Source organism: Rhinoderma darwinii, chromosome 4, assembly GCF_050947455.1.
Source record: "Rhinoderma darwinii isolate aRhiDar2 chromosome 4, aRhiDar2.hap1, whole genome shotgun sequence".
Lineage (NCBI taxonomy): Eukaryota > Metazoa > Chordata > Amphibia > Anura > Rhinodermatidae > Rhinoderma > Rhinoderma darwinii.
In genome coordinates this window covers 337,408,764-337,427,237 of record NC_134690.1, presented here as the reverse complement: position 1 = coordinate 337,427,237, position 18,474 = coordinate 337,408,764, and the positions used below count along the sequence as shown (strand labels likewise).

The window sequence follows — 18,474 nt, the reverse complement described above, 5'->3', positions numbered from 1 at the left end:
CTGCTATATGGCAGCAGAAAATGCTCATTACGCCTGATTTTAGGAAGTCGTTTCTGGTCCAGATGGATGCTTCTGATGCAGGTTTGGGCGTGGTACTGTTACAAGTGGTGAATGGGGAAGAACACCCAATGATGCACTTAAGCAGGAAGTTGATGCCTGCTGAAAAAAATTATGCTATCATTGAGCATGAATGCTTGGCAGTCAAGTTGGCACTTGAATCACTGAAGTATTACCTCCTTGGTAGAAAGTGTAGACTACTGTCAGACCATCCTTCCTTGACATAGAAGAAGCAAAACAAGGAGAAAAATGCAAGGATGACGAAGTGGTTCCTGTCTCTACAAAATTTTGCTCTGGAACACAGACCAGATAAACGACAAACTAATGCTAATGTACTTATGAGAGTGCACTGCATGATGGTAGCAAACTTGTAATATGTAAACTGGCTGGAAAAGTAGTGGAAGGGGTGTATTTCTCACCTGGCTGGTTAAGATGGGTGAGATGAGAAATCCAGGAAATGTGGGTTTCTTAGCAAAACCTAGTTTGCTGAGGCTTTTGTTATGTCTGGATTTCTATGGAATGACAGGTAGGATTGGTAGAGGGACTTGCCATTCCCTCCCCGCTCCAGTACATGTCTTTTCCCTAGACCATATCAGTACATGTGAAGCTACTGGGCTTGTTACTGAGTCATAAAAACTCTGCAGCACATGCATAGAGGGACAGAGCCGGGGAATCTACACAGGGATAGTGGCCAGAGCTTAGGACTTGTCACTTGGAGAAGGCTAAGGGGTAAATTTATCAAAAGTAGTGTAAAAGATAAGTGGCGTAGTTGCCCATAGCAATCATTAAGATTTCAGCTTTCATTTCTCAAAGGACCTTTGGAAAATGAAAGATGTAATCTGATTGATTGCTATGGACAACTAATCCACTTTTCTTTTACACTACTTTTAATAAATCTCCCTCATAGTGTCACCTTTAACACCTAGGCCTGATCTGTGCAACTTTAAAAGATGGGCAGATGGACATCTCATCTAGCCTCAGGAATCATAGTGAGGTGAATAAAAGGACATTTACCTATTCGATATTCATGGTACTACACCCTTATTACCTCACTGTCCATTTACCAACATAACATTTGCCTAATGACTGTTTGGCTGCTCTGGATCCCCCACCTAAGGACTAACGGTATACAATATGACTGGGTATGAAAGTGGTTCATATTGCGGGGTCAGAAGCAAGTCTGAGATTTGAAACCCTTGTTCATTCCTACACTCAAGAAGACAAAAGCGACTCTAAGGGCCCTTTTAAACAGGCAGATGTATTCCGGTAAATGAGCGTCGATCAATAATGAAGCACTGCGATTGGTGCTCGTTTAAAATGAGTTTTCCCATCTTGGACATTTATGAGATATCTACAGGATATGCCATAAAAATACAATAAATGCAGATCTCACCTCTGGGACCCGCACCTATCTCTAGAAGAGGGACCCCTGAGCCTCGTACTACCTTGTCCAGCTTCCTCTGCTCCCTGGCCACTGTCTGATGAGTTGGTTGGGAAATACGGAAACTGCCATGCCCGCTGAGCTATGCTCTATGCTGTTTCCGTAACTCCCATAGAAGTGAATAGGAGTTCCGGAAACTACACTATGCTGTTTCTGTAGTTCCCGTCTATCGGAAACAGAGTAGCTTAGCAAGCTTGGCTGTATCCGTACCCCACACCACCTCATCAGACAGTGGCCGTAGGGCAGAGAGAGCTGGACAAGGTAGGAAGCCTCACAGAGGTGAGACCTGCATCAATCGGACATAACCGGACAGAGGTGGGTATGCCATAAATATCCAAAACGGGGAAACCCCTTTAACTCTTTTTACATGGAGCAATAACTGAACTGTATGGGGACGAACGAGATCGATCATTTTTAGGGCCGCATGAAAGATGCAATCAGCTGACAAATGAGCGTTTGCTCGTTTTTGTCAGCTGATCACTGGGGAATTTTACACAGGCTGATGATTGGGAAGGAGCATTCTCTTTCACCGATCACTGGCCCCTGTAATAAGGCCTTAGTAGTAATTGTTTAGGTCTTTCTATTACGTCTTCCTTTTATGTTGTGACTATTTTGCTTGTTTTATGTAATCTAACTTTAATTAGTTATTGCAACTGTTGAACAATATCACTTTCTATGGAAAACTAGGAAAAGACATGGGATTAGAGAAATAAATGTTCTGCAACTAAAATGACACACAAGTCATATGATCTTAACTAGAAAAGATGTGCTTCGTGTCACATGTCACTCTTTAGTCCTAGCCTCTGTCAAGATTTTTTCAATAAATACATCCATAATATCTTAGCTGAATTCCAAAAATGAACCATACTCCATGCTACACTGCATTGCGGTTAGAAGTATTTTTCTCTTAATACATCGGATGGGACTAGGCAGCAAGCAGGCAATAGGCGTGGTGTAGCAGGACAGGCATGTTACACAGTGCAGTACGACTCCAACTCAATACGGCACTTTGTCCAGGGTAGCACGGGATACAGGTTACAGGTAGCAGGAACGGGAAACACTGGGAACTGGAAGACACTTAGGAGACCATTTGCAGAGACAAACTAGGGTAATGACAACAATGATCAGGCAATGCAGGAAGGGGCGGAGCCCTTCTTATAGTCCAGGGGCTCATGGGCTATTTGGTCTTTAATTCAGGCGCGCACACTCGTGCCCGCTCTTAAAGGGCCAGCGCGCGCACCTGAATTAAAGACCAAATTAGCCCATGAGCCCTATGGGACACAGCAGAGCAAAGCTCTGGCTGCGGCCGTCAGGAGGTAAGCAAAGCTGGCGGCCCGCGGCCATGGGTATTACAGCTTTGAACTATAGGACAGGCGTCCTATGATTCAGAACCAGTTCAACATAAGAACAGCACTATAAAGTATTTGCAAAGATTCTCAACTTTGTATGTAAGTTATATTGATATGTACGCTGTAAAACCACAGCACGGGCTACTTAAAGGGGTTGTCCAATTTCTAAAAAATGTATGATGTATCCCCCGGATAGATCAACTGTATATGATCGATGTGTGGCCGACATCCGGACCACGCACCGCTCCGCAACTCCGGCTGCCTCCGTGCACCAGATGTTTGGAACGGGATGGCTCCAACCACTGCACAGAGGCTGTTCTGCAGAACTGCAGCTTTGCTCCTATTCACTTGAATAGGAGCAGAGCTGCAATACTGCTTTTTGATCAACTTAGCTCTCAAAAAAATGTAATAAAAAGTGATCAAAAATATGTATGTACCAAAAAAATGGTACCAATAAAAACTACAGCTCATCCCGCAAAAAATAAGCCTTCTCACCACTCAATCGACAAAAAAATAAAAAAGTTATGGCTCTCAGAATATCATGACACAAAGCTATTTTTTTTTAACTAAAAAGTTGTTTTGTTTTTTAAAAAAAGTAGTAAAATAAGAAAGAAATTATATAAAACTGGTATCACCATAATCGTATTGAGCCACAGAAGAACGTTAAATTGTCATTTTTACCGCATGGTAAAAGCCATAAAAACGAAACCCAAAAAACAGTGGAGGAATTGCAGTTTTTTCCAATTTCAGTCGGCAAAGATTTTTTTTTTTTCAGTTTCCCAAGTACATTGTATGGTACTTTAGATGCTACTAATAGAAACTACAATTCCTCCTGCAAAAAATAACCACTCTATTGACGGAAAAATAAAAAAGTTATGGCTCTTGGACGCCGGGTTGTGAAAAACTAAAGTGAAAAATTAAAAAAAATGGTTCAGTCCTGAAGAGGTTAACCATCCATTAACAAATATCAGGATGTGCCAAGAAAACATTCAAGTCTGGATTCATCTGACCAGACAATGTTTTTCCACTGCTCAATGACTAAATTGCTGCACTCTTTTCCCACTGGAGACTCGCCTTTCTGTTTCAACAATAGTTGTCTACTGTTATAGCTTATCCGAGATATGTTAGTTGTAGTTGTAGTTCAGACATGTTAGTTGTAGCATCAGCGTTGTAATCAGCTGCAATTTGCTTGCTGCCTCTCCCGCCGCTGCAAGTACATTTCAAGTGATTTGTCTCATTCTTCACCTCTGACAGGAAGATTCTGATGCGTTTCACTTTTGGCACACCTGCCAAAGATATGCCACCAATGTACTAGACAAAGAATGGGGTATTGAAGCGTTTCTCTATGCCAAAATATATTTTAGGTTGTGGAGTAAGACAATAAAAATACTTATTTTGCAATTGGTTATTCTTAGTTCATGTCATATTTTTAATGGGACTTTAAGCAGTGGCTACCCATTGAGTCAACATGGTGTCACCTGTGCAGACAAAGTAAATGGTAATGTATTTATACTATAAACGTCTATCAGTAAGTTTGACTTAAAGGGAATGTGTCGCTAGAAAAGTTTTTTTTTCTTCTTATTTAGTTAAACAGTTAGTGTATAAGTGATTAAACATTGTTGTAATTTTTTTTATTTTTTCACGAGTCAGGAAATATTATAAATTCGATTCTAATTTATAACATTTCCCTGTGCTGGTTACTAGAGGGAGCAATTCCCAAAATTGCAGCATTGGCATGTGGCAAAGCAACCACATTGCTTTATGCTGCAAAATTTGAGAAGACACACTCGCTCTAGCGTCCTCAAACAATCCCCCCTCCTTTTTCCTGGCAAGTGCCAGGAGAAAGGAGGGGATTGAATGTTCAAACCTCCTACACTGTGTGTCGCCATTTTTTGAGCGAATACACAGTGTAGTAGGCTTACATACAGTGGTAATCACACAGTAAAACACGAACAAACACAGACATAACTTACCTGCTCTTGCTGCCGCCGCTCCCTCCGGTCCGTCCACTCCGTCTGCTCCCTCCGGTCCTAGTGCTTGCTTCAGAACACATGTCCGGAAGCCGCGACCGGAAGTAGTAATCTTACTGTCCGGCCGCGGCTTCCGGTCCACAAGAAAATGGCGCCGGATGTCCCTCGGCCGAAGACCTTTCATTTGGACTGTGTTGGAGCGGCGCATGCGCCGTTCCCACACAGACGGCGTACACCATTGTGAATGCGAACGGCTCCCGTTCGCATTCTCTTTGGGGATGTACGTGCCATATTCCATGTCTGTATGTGTCGTTAATCGACACATACAGAGATGAAAAAATAAATGGCAGAACCCATAGAGAAGAAAAAGTTAGAAAATAAAAAAAAGTAAAACACAAACACACAAATAAATAAACATTTTTTTAATAAAACACTAAAAGCAAATTGATATAAAAAAATTGTTTTTTCGCGACAACCTTCCTTTAAAAAAGGATCGGTCATGTCTGTAAATGTATTTCCTGACTCTGGAGCTGTAGGTACAAATGCATTTATGTAGGATGCATTCAGTGGAGACCAGGTTTTAATATCTATCAGTCAAAGAAAAGTTTGCCATACTCTGAACAGCATGACTAATAGCAGTTTCTATCTAAATCTGATCTTTCAGGTGCAGAGACTGCAGGAAATACAGATGTTGAACAGCTGAGTTTGTCAATTTCCACAATTCATTGTGACATCTCTATAAATTATCAATAGTATTCAAAGGTCTGAAGATAACCTATAAAGTTATCAAAACTCCATTAGTTGTCAAAGTGCTAAACCAAAATACCTAAAGAGTTTAAGGACAAAGTCGGCTTTGTAACACAAACTATGTTGCTATAAAGAAAATGAAGCAATATTCTGCCTGAGGGCCAACAGTCCATTGTTAAAATTCCAGAAGTCCAGACATACCTTGCTGGAATATAAGATCTACCCAAGAGCTATACGTGGTAGTGCTACAGTAAGTGAAAATAGGTTTGTAAAAGTGTTCTGCTGCAAAACTCAAGTGGTATTTTAACTTTTCCTTTATTAAGAGACAGTGCCCAGTTGTGGATTTAATTTATATTAGAAACATACAGTTCACGGTCTGCAAGGTATATGGCCAGTTGATTAGTATTCTAAGCAAATTGGATGAAAATTTCAGCAAATTAGCAGCTATTCATCAAATTACATGATGTCAACTTACAATGCAACCCATACAACAGTCAGTATACAACAGACAAAAATGGACATCGCTTTATTTAATTTTAAATGACAGTGAAGGAAATAACTACTTAAAATAAATACACTTTTAAGATTGAAGCCAAAGAATGTTTTGCACAGAAATTGGTTTTTGAGATAAACAAAATGCAGCAAGGTCAGGGATTTTGGCACCTCACATATTTTCCTTTGCCAGTAAAACTCATTCTCTGTATTGAAGTGAGCAGCAATATGAAATATAGACTGTTGCAATGTTATAACTAAACAATTGAGATTTGGAGGTCTGTATTTCCAAAGGCCAAAGTATACATACAACAATTACCAATTATATCAATATAAAGAAGCAGAGCAAAGACGTGATATAAGGGGTTATTCCATTATCAATTTTCATACCAAAAGTCCTGAAATGCTAGTAATTTCTGTTTTAAAGTAATTTTCTAAAAAACAAACATATTTTTTGCTTCTATGTGTCCCCCATGGTGCTGCTGCCAATCTGTGCTGCTGGGGAGGGGCTTTGAGCAGAATCGGTCTACTTTTCCCTCTGACACCTAACAATATAGTCCTTCTTACCCTGCAGAAGGAATCTCTTTAGGCTTCGTTCACATCTGCGCTAGGGCTCTGTTCCGACATTCCGTCTGAGCTTTCCATTGGAACGGAGACCTGACAGACACAAATGGAAACCATAGGTTTCCATTTCCATCAACTTTGATTTCAATGGTGACGGATCCAGTGTCAGTGGTTTCTGTTTGTCTCAGTTGTGCAAGGGTTCCGTCGTTTTGACAGAATCAATAGCGTAGACTATGACAACCAGGGCAGAAAGCTGTTACTATTGAATGCTCTGCAGTGAACAGAAGATCACTATACAAAGACCTGGCTGTGGGGAGAGTGATTGAGCATGCATGTCCATACTGTGTAAGTAAATATCACAACTCTCCACTGGACTATTTCTTTACAGCATGTAAATGAAAAACATTGCTATTTTTTTTATGATCTATACAATAAACATGATATTTAATGGTGAGACAACCCCTTTAACCCCTTAATGACCGGGCCTGAAAAGACCTTAATGACCAAGCCAGATTTGTTAAATCTGGTATGTCTGACTTTATCAGAGAATAACTCTGCGAAAGTTTTGAATATCCAAGTAATTCTGACATTGTTTTTTCGTCACATGTTGTACTTAATTTTAGTGGTAAAAGTAGACTGATACGATTTGCGGAAATTAATAAAAAAATAGAAAAATGTAAGAAATTTTGTAAAAATTATAATTTTTCCCTATTTTTAACTGCAATATGTCACATATGTACATACATACTGTACAATTTTTTTTTTATTAAATATATATTTCCATAGCTTTACTCTATTTTGGCAGCACTTTTGAAAAAAAAAATTATTTTTTGAGCAATTTAGAAGACTTAAATGTTTAGTAATAATTTTATACATTTTGAAGTACATTTTGTTTTCCTGCACCAAGCCAGGTTTTCAGAGGCTCATAGGTGTTAGAATGGTGGAAACCCCCACAAGTGACACCATTTTGAAAACGACACCCCTTAAGGTATTTATTAAGGGGTGTTGTAAGTATTTTGACCCCACAGTTTTTTTGTAAGAATTCATGCAAAGCAGGTGTAAAAAAATATAATTTCACTTTTTTCATAAAAGTATCACTTTGAAGACCGATTTCTTTGTAAAGCGACCATGAGAATGAAGAAACACACCCCAAAATCTATCACCCTGTTTCTCCTGTTTTCAAAAATGCCCCCATTGTGGCCCTAATGCGTTGCCTGGACACACGGCAGGGCCCGAAAGGGAGGGAGCACCCGGAGGCTTTCAGGACACACGTTTTGCTTGAAAATGTTTCAGGTCCCATTACACATTTATAGAGGCACTGAGCTGCCAAAAAGATAGAAACTCCCAATAAATGACCCCATTTTGAAAACTAGACCCCTTAAGGTATTCATCTAGGTGTGTACTAAGTATTTTGACCACACAGTTTTCGCAGGAAGTAATGCAAAGCAGGTGGAAAGAAAATTTTATTTAACTTTTTTTCACAAATGTGTAATTTTAAGGTCAGATTTCTTGTACAGAGGACATGAGAATAAGGAAATGCACCAGAAAATGTATCACCCTGTTTCTCCTGTGTTCAAAAATGTCCCCATTGTGGCCCTAATGTGTTTCCTGGACACACGGCAGGACCCAAAAGGAAGGGAGCACCCGGAGGCTTTCAGGACACACATTTTGCTTGAAAATGGGAGGATTCTACTTTTCTAGATTGAGAAATATATGTCCCTAACAGTTTCTACACCCTATGACTATGTCGTGCTAAGAAAGTAGCTGTCCTGAAATCATGTCAGTCCATAGACATTATGTATATCAACCTGCTCTGATATATAGTAAGTTAGAGTGGGAAAATTTATTAAACTGTTGGCGGAAAAAGGCAATATATCCCAAAAAAAATGAGGAAGAATGTATCCAGCTATGTGGAAAACTAGAGCATGTTCACAGGATGAAAGAAAATTTGTAGGGCTGTAATGACTTTATTATTCAAAGTGACTGGTCATACGACGTCTCTTTAGCTCCCTCAATCCCTATATAAGGGACGAATGTGCCATGTGACGTGGTACACCATAACAAGCCGCTGACCGGCAAGGTAGGAACCGCCATGTGCACAAAACAACCAATCACCTGTAGAATATATAAAGGGGCAGTATCCCACACCGTATGTATAGATACAGTAAAGGACCACTACTCCCCAAATTAATGTCGCTATTTCTAGAAGTATTGTCGGGTGTAAGAGGTCCACCAAAAACCCGAACAAAACTGTAATAAAGCCCATAGTGTATTGATAAGGACAAAACAGGGACTTATGCATAGACCAGGGTTGGAAGGACAAGCGGAACAATAATATCGTGACTCACTTCGCTGTCCTCGTTTGCTGCAGACCCGACACTGTTTTTTGGGGTATTTTTGGTTAGATGTTGAAGGGATGGGGTGTAAAAAATGTTTCTCAACAAGTCGGTGTACATCCTCTGACTCATGGACTACTCTCTGGTCTGCAGATTGAAATAGGAGATCTTCAATCACTTTCTCCTGAAATTCAAAGAATGTCGCCCTGCCCGCTGATTTTTTGTACAGGACAAATGCGTTCTGCATCGCAACCTGAATTTGTTATAGCCGATGACACACACAGGCTTTTGTCTATCTGCAGAGGCCCCACGTTCTCTAATAGTTGCTGTTGCACTTGAATGGACAGTGCTGATCATGTAGACGTCCTTGTGGTCACAAAATTTTAAAGCCAGCATCTTCTCAATTTGAAAAGTGCATGACTCCCCCTTTCGTAGTTTTTTATCCACAAGTTGACGTGGGAAACCTTTGCGATTCCTGCGTATTGTGCCACAGGCTCCGGTGTTGGCACAATGAAGGGCGCTAAACAATGGCACACTCGTATAAAAACTGTCCGTGTATACATGATACCCCTTGTGTAGGAAAGGGCCAATTAAATCCCACACAATCTTACCAGTGGTACCAATATTTGGAGGGCACCCTGGTGGATTAAATTTACTGTCTTTACCCTCGTAGAACTTAAATGCACATGTGTAGCCAGTAGTGCTTTCACATAACTTGTAGATCTTTACCCCGTATTTTGCACTTTTTGAGGGTATGAATTGACGGAATGAGAGACGCCCTTTGAAATTTGTGGGATTCCACAACCTGGCATTAGGTGACGAAGGCTTAGTGGCAATGTACTGCCTGGCATATAAATTTGTTTCCTGCACAAAATGTTCCAAAATTTGGTCCGTAATAAAAATATTAAAATAATTTAGTGGTGAAAAATTACTGACATTGGGACTTATGCCAGGAGTAGCAATAAAGTCATTTATGGTGGGAGAAAATAAACTCGTGGGTTCCCACACTAAATCGGTTTCGTGGGGTTGTGCAATTTCAGGGGCTGCACTTTGAACGGACGTTGTGGCAACTGCGCCGTCTCCCATATCACTGGTGCTGGGTCTCATATCCATAGAATCCCTTGAAGCGACACTTTCGCTGTCGCTTTCAAGTAAGGCTGGGTTCACACGACCTATTTTCAGACGTAAACGAGGCGTATTATGCCTCGTTTTACGTCTGAAAATAGGGCTACAATACGTCGGCAAACATCTGCCCATTCATTTGGATGGGTTTGCCGACGTACTGTGCAGACAACCTGTCATTTACGCGTCGTCGTTTGACAGCTGTCAAACGAAGACGCGTAAAAATACAGCCTCGTCAAAAGAAGTGCAGGACACTTCTTTGGACGTTTTTGGAGCCGTTTTCTCATAGACTCCAATGTAAACAGCTCCAAAAACGGACGTAAAAAACGCAGCGAAAATGCAGTGAAAACCGTGAGTTACTCAAAAAACCTCTGAAAATCAGGGTCTATTTTCCCTTGAAAACAGCTCCGTATTTTCAGACGTTTTTGATCACTACGTGTGCACATACCCTAAAAGCTCAACTTCAGATGCAGAATCCGTATCTGAGCATAGCATCTGATAGGCTTCCTCAACGCTGTATCTTCTGGCAGCCATAATGATAATACAGTCTAAACCGCAAATAATAAATGGAACTAGCAGTTTCAATTTTTTTTTTATCAACTAATCAACTAAGAACAATAAAAGAATTAAACTTTTTTTTTTTTTTTTTTTTTATTTATTTTTTTTCAAACCTAAACCTAAACCCTACGCCTAACACAAACCGTAAACCCAAGCCCAGAACAGCACCCTACGCCGTCTAAGGCCCCATGCACACGAACGTGTTTTTGCGGCCGCAATTCCCCCGAAAATCCATGGGAGAATTGCGGCCCCATTCTTTTCTATGGGGCCATGCACACGACCGTAGTTTTTGCGGTCCTTGCACGGCCCGGGAGCCCGGACCGCAGAAAGAACAGGCATGTCTTATTACGGCCCTGTTCTGCGGTCCGGGCTCATTGAAAACAATGGTGGCGGCCATGTGCATGTCCCGCGATTTGCGGGCGGTCTGCGGCTGACAGTCCGCAGCCGGCCGACCCAAAAATCACGGCCGTGCACACGGCTACGGTCGTGTGCATGAGGCCTAACAGCGTACATGCCGTCTAACAGCGTACCCTAAAAAGAAAGTAGTTTATAGTACGATTCTTAGTATATACAGTAAATATATTTATATTTATATATATGTATATACTATGTACTATAAAATACTGAAAAAAATGTTGTTTTTTTTAATAAACTGTGTGTGAGGAACAAGTGATTTTGTGTGGGGACACTGACACACTTGTATCTGTTTCTCTCCACAGCTAGAACAGTGAGGAGAAACAGATACATGTTTTTACTTTTATTTTACAGTAGTGATCACTATGATTGGATCTCATAGTGATCACAAAAGATCAGGAACCAATACTATTGGCTCCTGATCACTGCTCTAAGAACAGAGCTGCTAGCAACAGCTCGTTCTTAGAGCAGGAGCTGTCATTTAGACACTCCCGGCGGCTCTGTACGCAGTAACAGCATGTGACCGCTGTGATTGGCTGTCACAGCGGTCACATGCTGTTACGACGAAATCGGCAGGTCCTGATGGCTGCACTAAGAACCGGACCTGTTACTTACAGACGGTTTTTAGTGCAGATTTCACCAGGGTGCCGTTAAACCCCATCTACTACAGCGACGCCAAAAGGCGTCGCTGTAGACTGAGTAGCTGCACCGCCTGACGTCAAAAGACGGTGGGCGGTCGTTAAGGGGTTAAAGGGCAACATTTTTTAAACAAAAGCAAGCACAACGCTTTGGTCCGACTTCTCTAACCCCCAGTAATCAACTTTTATCACCTGGAGAAGCATTTCCCCTTTAGTGATCCTATAGTTTACAGTGATACCTAGCTGTCTACTATTTTTGGTAACATACATACATTTGGTAGGTTAGGATGCAGTAGGGGACAGATAAAAAAAGGAATTATTGCAGGATTCGACTACTCACAGGGTTTGTTTGTAGTCTGCAACCATGGAGACACATAGGTCTGCATACAAGATATAGGCACGAAAGAGTAGGACAAATTATGTACTGTAAGGCCTCGTGCACACTTACGTCACCGTTTTCACGGCCACTTTTGACGGGTCTGTGAACCCGTTTTAGCGGCCGTGTGGTTTCCGTGTGCACTCCCGTGTGCACTCCGTGTTTCCGTTTCCGTGCACCGCGAATGGTAATGTCCAGAGTGCTGAAAGAGTTATTGGGCTGCACTGATCGGCGGTAACTCTTTCAGCACCCTGGAAAGTACCATGCTCGGCGCGCGGAAAATATAATTTTAATGTAATAAAAAAAAAAAAAATAAGTTCATACTTACATTCCTCCTGTCCGGCCTCCAGCGATGACATTCAATCCATGTCGCCGCTGCAGCCAATCACAGGCTGCCGCAGCCTCGGCAGCCAATCGCAGGCTGCCGCGGCCTCGGCAGCCAATCACATTTTGCCGCGGCCTCGGCAGCCAATCACAGGCTGCCACGGCCTCGGCAGCCAATCACAGGCTGCCGCCGCCTCGGCAGCCAATCACAGGCTGCCGCGGCCTCGGCAGCCAATCACATTCTGCCGAGGCCTCGGCAGCCAATCACAGGCTGTCGCGGCCTCGGCAGCCAATCACAGGCTGCCGCGTCACAAAAGAAGGTCGGACTGGAGGAAGAAGAAGGACTCGTCACCAAGACAACGACCGGGTACGTATGAAATGCTTTTTATTTTATTTTTAATCAGCAGCCTCTTTTCTCTATCAGGTATTGATAGAGACAAGTGGCTGCCGATTAGTGTAATATTTTTCTAATGTTTTTCTGCCCGCCCGGCGGTTGCTAGGCAACGGCTCCGTAACACACGAACGGCACACGGATGCCTTCCGTGTGCCTTCAGTTTTTTTGACGGCCCTATCGACTTGCATGGGCCTCACGGTCACGGAATCCCGGACCAAAGTAGGACATGCTCTACTTTGGATCGGAAAGGAGCAACGGACCGTCAAAAAAACTGAAGCGTGCCTGGCCCCATTGAAATGAATGGGTTCAGGGTGCTATCAGTGACAAAAACGGATAGCACCCTGAAGGAAAAAACTGAAGTGTGCATGAGGCCTAACAGGCTCCCTTCCAGTCTCAGATAGTTCTGATCTGAATCCCATATAAATATATATATATATATATATATATATATATATATATATATATATATATATATATATATATATATAAACAAAGAGAAAAAACAGCACCGTTCCTTCCGTGGGGGGTGCAAAAGATTCCCGTTCGGACACTTGACCAGTGTCTCAGTAATCAATAACCTCCAAAATACGAGACAGCACTCCGATATTTGTGAAAAATAGGATCACTTTAATGCGACGTTTCAGCCCTGCTCCATGGGGCCTTTCTCAAGCAGTACATTTCAGTGAACAGTGCACATTTAAATACATGATTTGTCAAAGAGCATGATTAAACAATAAAAATACAATAAACACAGTATTGTACAGTTCTCTGTTTCCAGCAAAGATTTACAATAAAGATAATAGCAGTGCATTTCCATGTGATTCCAGTAATCGTTGTGTATCATAGTTATTATGTGGGCATAACACCCATAATGTGTAAAAAGATCTAAATAAGATCTAATTGAATAAGTGGCTATTCATAAAGTGCAGGTGCATAACATACAGATTTTTAAAAAAATGCTTTAATCATTATTATTGAGCTCACCCTCTAACGGATCCCCTCACTTCATCCATGCTGTTTCGTTGTCTCAGTGACTTCCGGGAACAAGTTAACCACGTGACCAATCATAACATTCCAGCCTGAGTCATGACACGCACTCGTACATGGAACGCATCTCGCGCATGCTCAGATCAATGAATTACGTTTGTAATTGAATAACCCCTTGTGTCCCATTCAGGAACAACACATTGTGAGTCAAATTTATTGTTTAAAAAAACAGAAATTTATACAGTGCTTTTACCCTCTGGGTTAGTTTAGAGGCTCAACAAGCGGTGGCAGTCCCCAATAGAAACGGAGACATTTCACCCTTGATGGCACATACCACAAAGCTCGATCCGTTATACACAGATCGTGCCTGTGTAGTTCCAAAAAGAGCCTCGATAACTTCCCAGAAATGGGGATTGGAAGCAGGACTCCTGTCCCATATCAGACTCAAACTCTGTGTTAATTTTTACGGTTCAATTATAATTCAAAGCTGTTCTATCAAGAATAACCATCACATTATTATTTGGAATAAACAGTAGACTAACGATCAATTTACTCGATTCTTCTAGTCATACGCATGGTATTCTAATGAGGGGATCCGTGCTAGGTGAGTTTTCACAGTTGATCTGCAATAAACAAAGAACATAAAAGATAGATCATTAAGTTAAACAGAATAATGTATACATTCTGTCTAATATACATTTCAGCCTGAAATGGAGAGTACAAAGCAGGGCAAATAGGCAAACCGCCTCTCATCCTATACCACTCAATTTAAAATCAGCATTCAGTCCATAGGGACGTAGTGTATTTAGCCTATATATCCACTCTAGCTCACGTTTTTTCAGAAAAGATACTCTATCCCCCCCTCGTCTAGGTCTGGGAATATGGTCTATAATTCTGAAACGCAAATCCTTTTCAGTATGTTTCGCTTCAACAAAATGCTTGGATACCGGCAGATCCATCCTTTTATTGCGTATGGTGAACCTATGATTATTCATACGTGTTTTACAATCAAGAGTGGTTTCTCCTATATACAAAAGGTTACACGGACATTGTATCATGTAAACGACCCAATCAGATGTACAGGTAAGAAAGTGTTTGATTCTGAATTCTATTTTAGTTACAGGGTGAATAAAGATTTCTCCTTTGACCAAATATTTACAATTTACGCAATTAAGGCAGGGAAAACACCCCAATCTCTGCCTTCCAAAAAACGTCTGTGTTGATTTTTTGTTCGTGCCAACATCAGCCTTTACTAACCTATCTTTCAGGTTCCTCGATCGTTTAAAAGACAAAAGTGGAGGTACAGAGAACTCAGGGACATACTTTAAGTTACTGTTAAGTATCGGCCAATGTCTATTGATTATTTTTGCTACGTCTTTACTTGATTCGTTGTATGTAGATATAAAGGGTATTCTCCTATTATTATCCTTTTTGTTTTTTTCGTTTTTTTCGGATCCTTGTGTGGAAAGGAGCTCATCTCTATTAGACTTCGTGACTCTGTCCCTATGGTATTGTATCAGTTTCCTAGGGTAACCTCGTTTGGTGAATTTATTACCCATTTCATCTAGTCTCTTATTACTTGTCTCATCTCCATCAACTATTCGCCTTACCCTTAGTAGTTGGCTATAAGGTAATGCCTTTACCAAGCTCCTTGGGTGGCTACTCTCGTATCTCAAAAGGTTGTTCCTATCTGTTATTTTTGTATGGATATCTGACGCTAATCTTGTGTCAATTTTACTGATTGTGGTGTCTAGAAATTGTATTGAAGTACTCGATTGTACCAAAGTGAATTGTACATCCTTGTCTATTTTATTCATGTATTTATGAAACAAATCTAGTTCTTCAACTGTCCCCAGCCATATGAAGAAGATGTCGTCTATGTATCTCCACCACCTCAGAACCCGTCTGAAGTGGTGGGATACATAAACCGACTCTCTCTCCAAAGTTGCCATGAAGATATTGGCATACGTTGGTGCCACATTGGCTCCCATCGCCGTACCCCTCAACTGAACGAAGAACTGATCCTGAAACAAAAAATAGTTATGTCTCAGAACAATATTCAGCAGAGAAAGCAGAAACTCTATACAGGCAGGTGTATATTCACTGTTTATCAGGGTTTTACGTATTGATGAAATCCCTCTGTCATGATCGATCGATGTGTAGAGACTCACTACATCGAACGAACACAGCAGGGCTGTAGCAGGTATATTTATATCTCGTAGTTTCAGTAGAAAGTCAGAGGTATCACGGATATAAGAGGGGACCTCAATGGCATACTTGCGCAGTGCTTTATCTAAAAAAATTGAGATTTTACCCAGGATAGATCCAATACTAGAAACTATGGGTCTACCTGGAGGTTTCACAAGAGATTTATGTATCTTCGGGAGTACATATAATATGGGTGTAACTGGATGTATCACGGTCAAAAATTGTTTAAGATCTTTATCAATAATATTATTCTGTATAGCTTCCTCTAACGTTCTCTCTATGACTCCTCCTATGATAAACTTAGGATCAGATATCAACTCTCTATAAACCTGTCTATCTTGCAACTGCCTCCTAATCTCCTCAATGTATCCCTCAGTATCCATGATTACTACTGCTCCCCCTTTATCTGCTTGTTTGATTGTTATCTTATTATTACCCTTTAGTTCTGCCAGTGCCTCTATTTCCTCTTTAGTCATATTGGGGTGTTTAAATCTCTGGGTATTAGATTTCATCTTCAAACTATCGATATCCAATTTCACAGCTGTAATAAATGTTTCTATCGCTGGTAAATTACAGAAGGGCACAAAATCACTTTTAAGTGAAAGATCGAAATCACATAACTTCAATTCCCCCATCCCATCATTGTCGCGAGCGTATTCTCGCTCTGCAAACCATGCCTTCAATTTAATTGCACGGTAAAACCTGTATAGGTCCAGTTCTAATTCAAACCAGTCGGTTTTTGACGTAGGGCAAAATGACAATCCCTTATTGAGTACTGTGTATTGAGCTTTGGTTAATATGACAGAGGAAATATTTACCACTAGTGTTTCTGTGGATAGTCCATCTTGCGAAGAGACTGTGTCCGGGTCATCACTGATTTGGGCAGCCTGGGTTGTTTGGGGTTTACGTTTCCTGAAGTGCTTCCTTCCCCCCCGTCGAGTTCTTCGTTGGTGTCTTTCATCCAACCTCCGTCCATCGCTTGTCCTAAAAAATCTCGTTCCTCTCTCTCCACCATAGGATTGACGCTTCGTTTTTCGTCATTTCGTATGCGTCTATTTTGTAAATAATCATTCCCCACAAATCGGCGGGAATTCTTCTGTTCTATTTGCCAATTATAGATATTCCCATTAGCATAGTCCTCTACATCTCTCTGCCACTTCTGTCGTTTTGTTTCTTCTAGACCAGACCGAAACCTCTCTAGATAGATATTGAGTTTGGTCATGTAATCATCATATTCTTGCGTCGACAGTAAAGATTTTAATGATAAGTCTGCTGCACATACTTTTTCCTCAGCAGTCGATAGATCTTTCTGTAAATATTCAATATTGAGCAATAATATATCCAGTGCATACTTATTGGAGATTTGGGTGTAGCGGATACAAAAATCGTTGTTATGGAAAAAAAGGTTTGGTTTCATCTGGGATCTCATACCTCTAGGGATCCTGTGCGCTCTATAGTACTCCGTCAGAGTGGACAAATGTAATCCCATGGTGATGGTTTTTTTCTTTTCATTCTCGTATTTCCTTTTTAATTCCTTAATTGACGGTATGGATAAAAAAGCAACATCTCCTACTGCACCCTGCAGTATCCTCTCCACATCAGCCTGAGTATATGAGAAGACATCTGGTTGTTCAGTTCCTCGATGGTGATCCTTGTTCGTGGACATTTAAATTGAACGTGCAATGTTGCTTTTTTATCCATACCGTCAATTAAGGAATTAAAAAGGAAATACGAGAATGAAAAGAAAAAAACCATCACCATGGGATTACATTTGTCCACTCTGACGGAGTACTATAGAGCGCACAGGATCCCTAGAGGTATGAGATCCCAGATGAAACCAAACCTTTTTTTCCATAACAACGATTTTTGTATCCGCTACACCCAAATCTCCAATAAGTATGCACTGGATATATTATTGCTCAATATTGAATATTTACAGAAAGATCTATCGACTGCTGAGGAAAAAGTATGTGCAGCAGACTTATCATTAAAATCTTTACTGTCGACGCAAGAATATGATGATTACATGACCAAACTCAATATCTATCTAGAGAGGTTTCGGTCTGGTCTAGAAGAAACAAAACGACAGAAGTGGCAGAGAGATGTAGAGGACTATGCTAATGGGAATATCTATAATTGGCAAATAGAACAGAAGAATTCCCGCCGATTTGTGGGGAATGATTATTTACAAAATAGACGCATACGAAATGACGAAAAACGAAGCGTCAATCCTATGGTGGAGAGAGAGGAACGAGATTTTTTAGGACAAGCGATGGACGGAGGTTGGATGAAAGACACCAACGAAGAACTCGACGGGGGGGAAGGAAGCACTTCAGGAAACGTAAACCCCAAACAACCCAGGCTGCCCAAATCAGTGATGACCCGGACACAGTCTCTTCGCAAGATGGACTATCCACAGAAACACTAGTGGTAAATATTTCCTCTGTCATATTAACCAAAGCTCAATACACAGTACTCAATAAGGGATTGTCATTTT

General features: G+C 41.0%; 1 protein-coding gene across 3 annotated transcripts in view; it reads right to left on the bottom strand.

The window, feature by feature from the left end:
- GRM1 (glutamate metabotropic receptor 1) overlaps positions 1-18,474 on the bottom strand; it is a 314,004-nt gene that overhangs the window by 266,396 nt on the left and 29,134 nt on the right. The window lies entirely within an intron of this gene.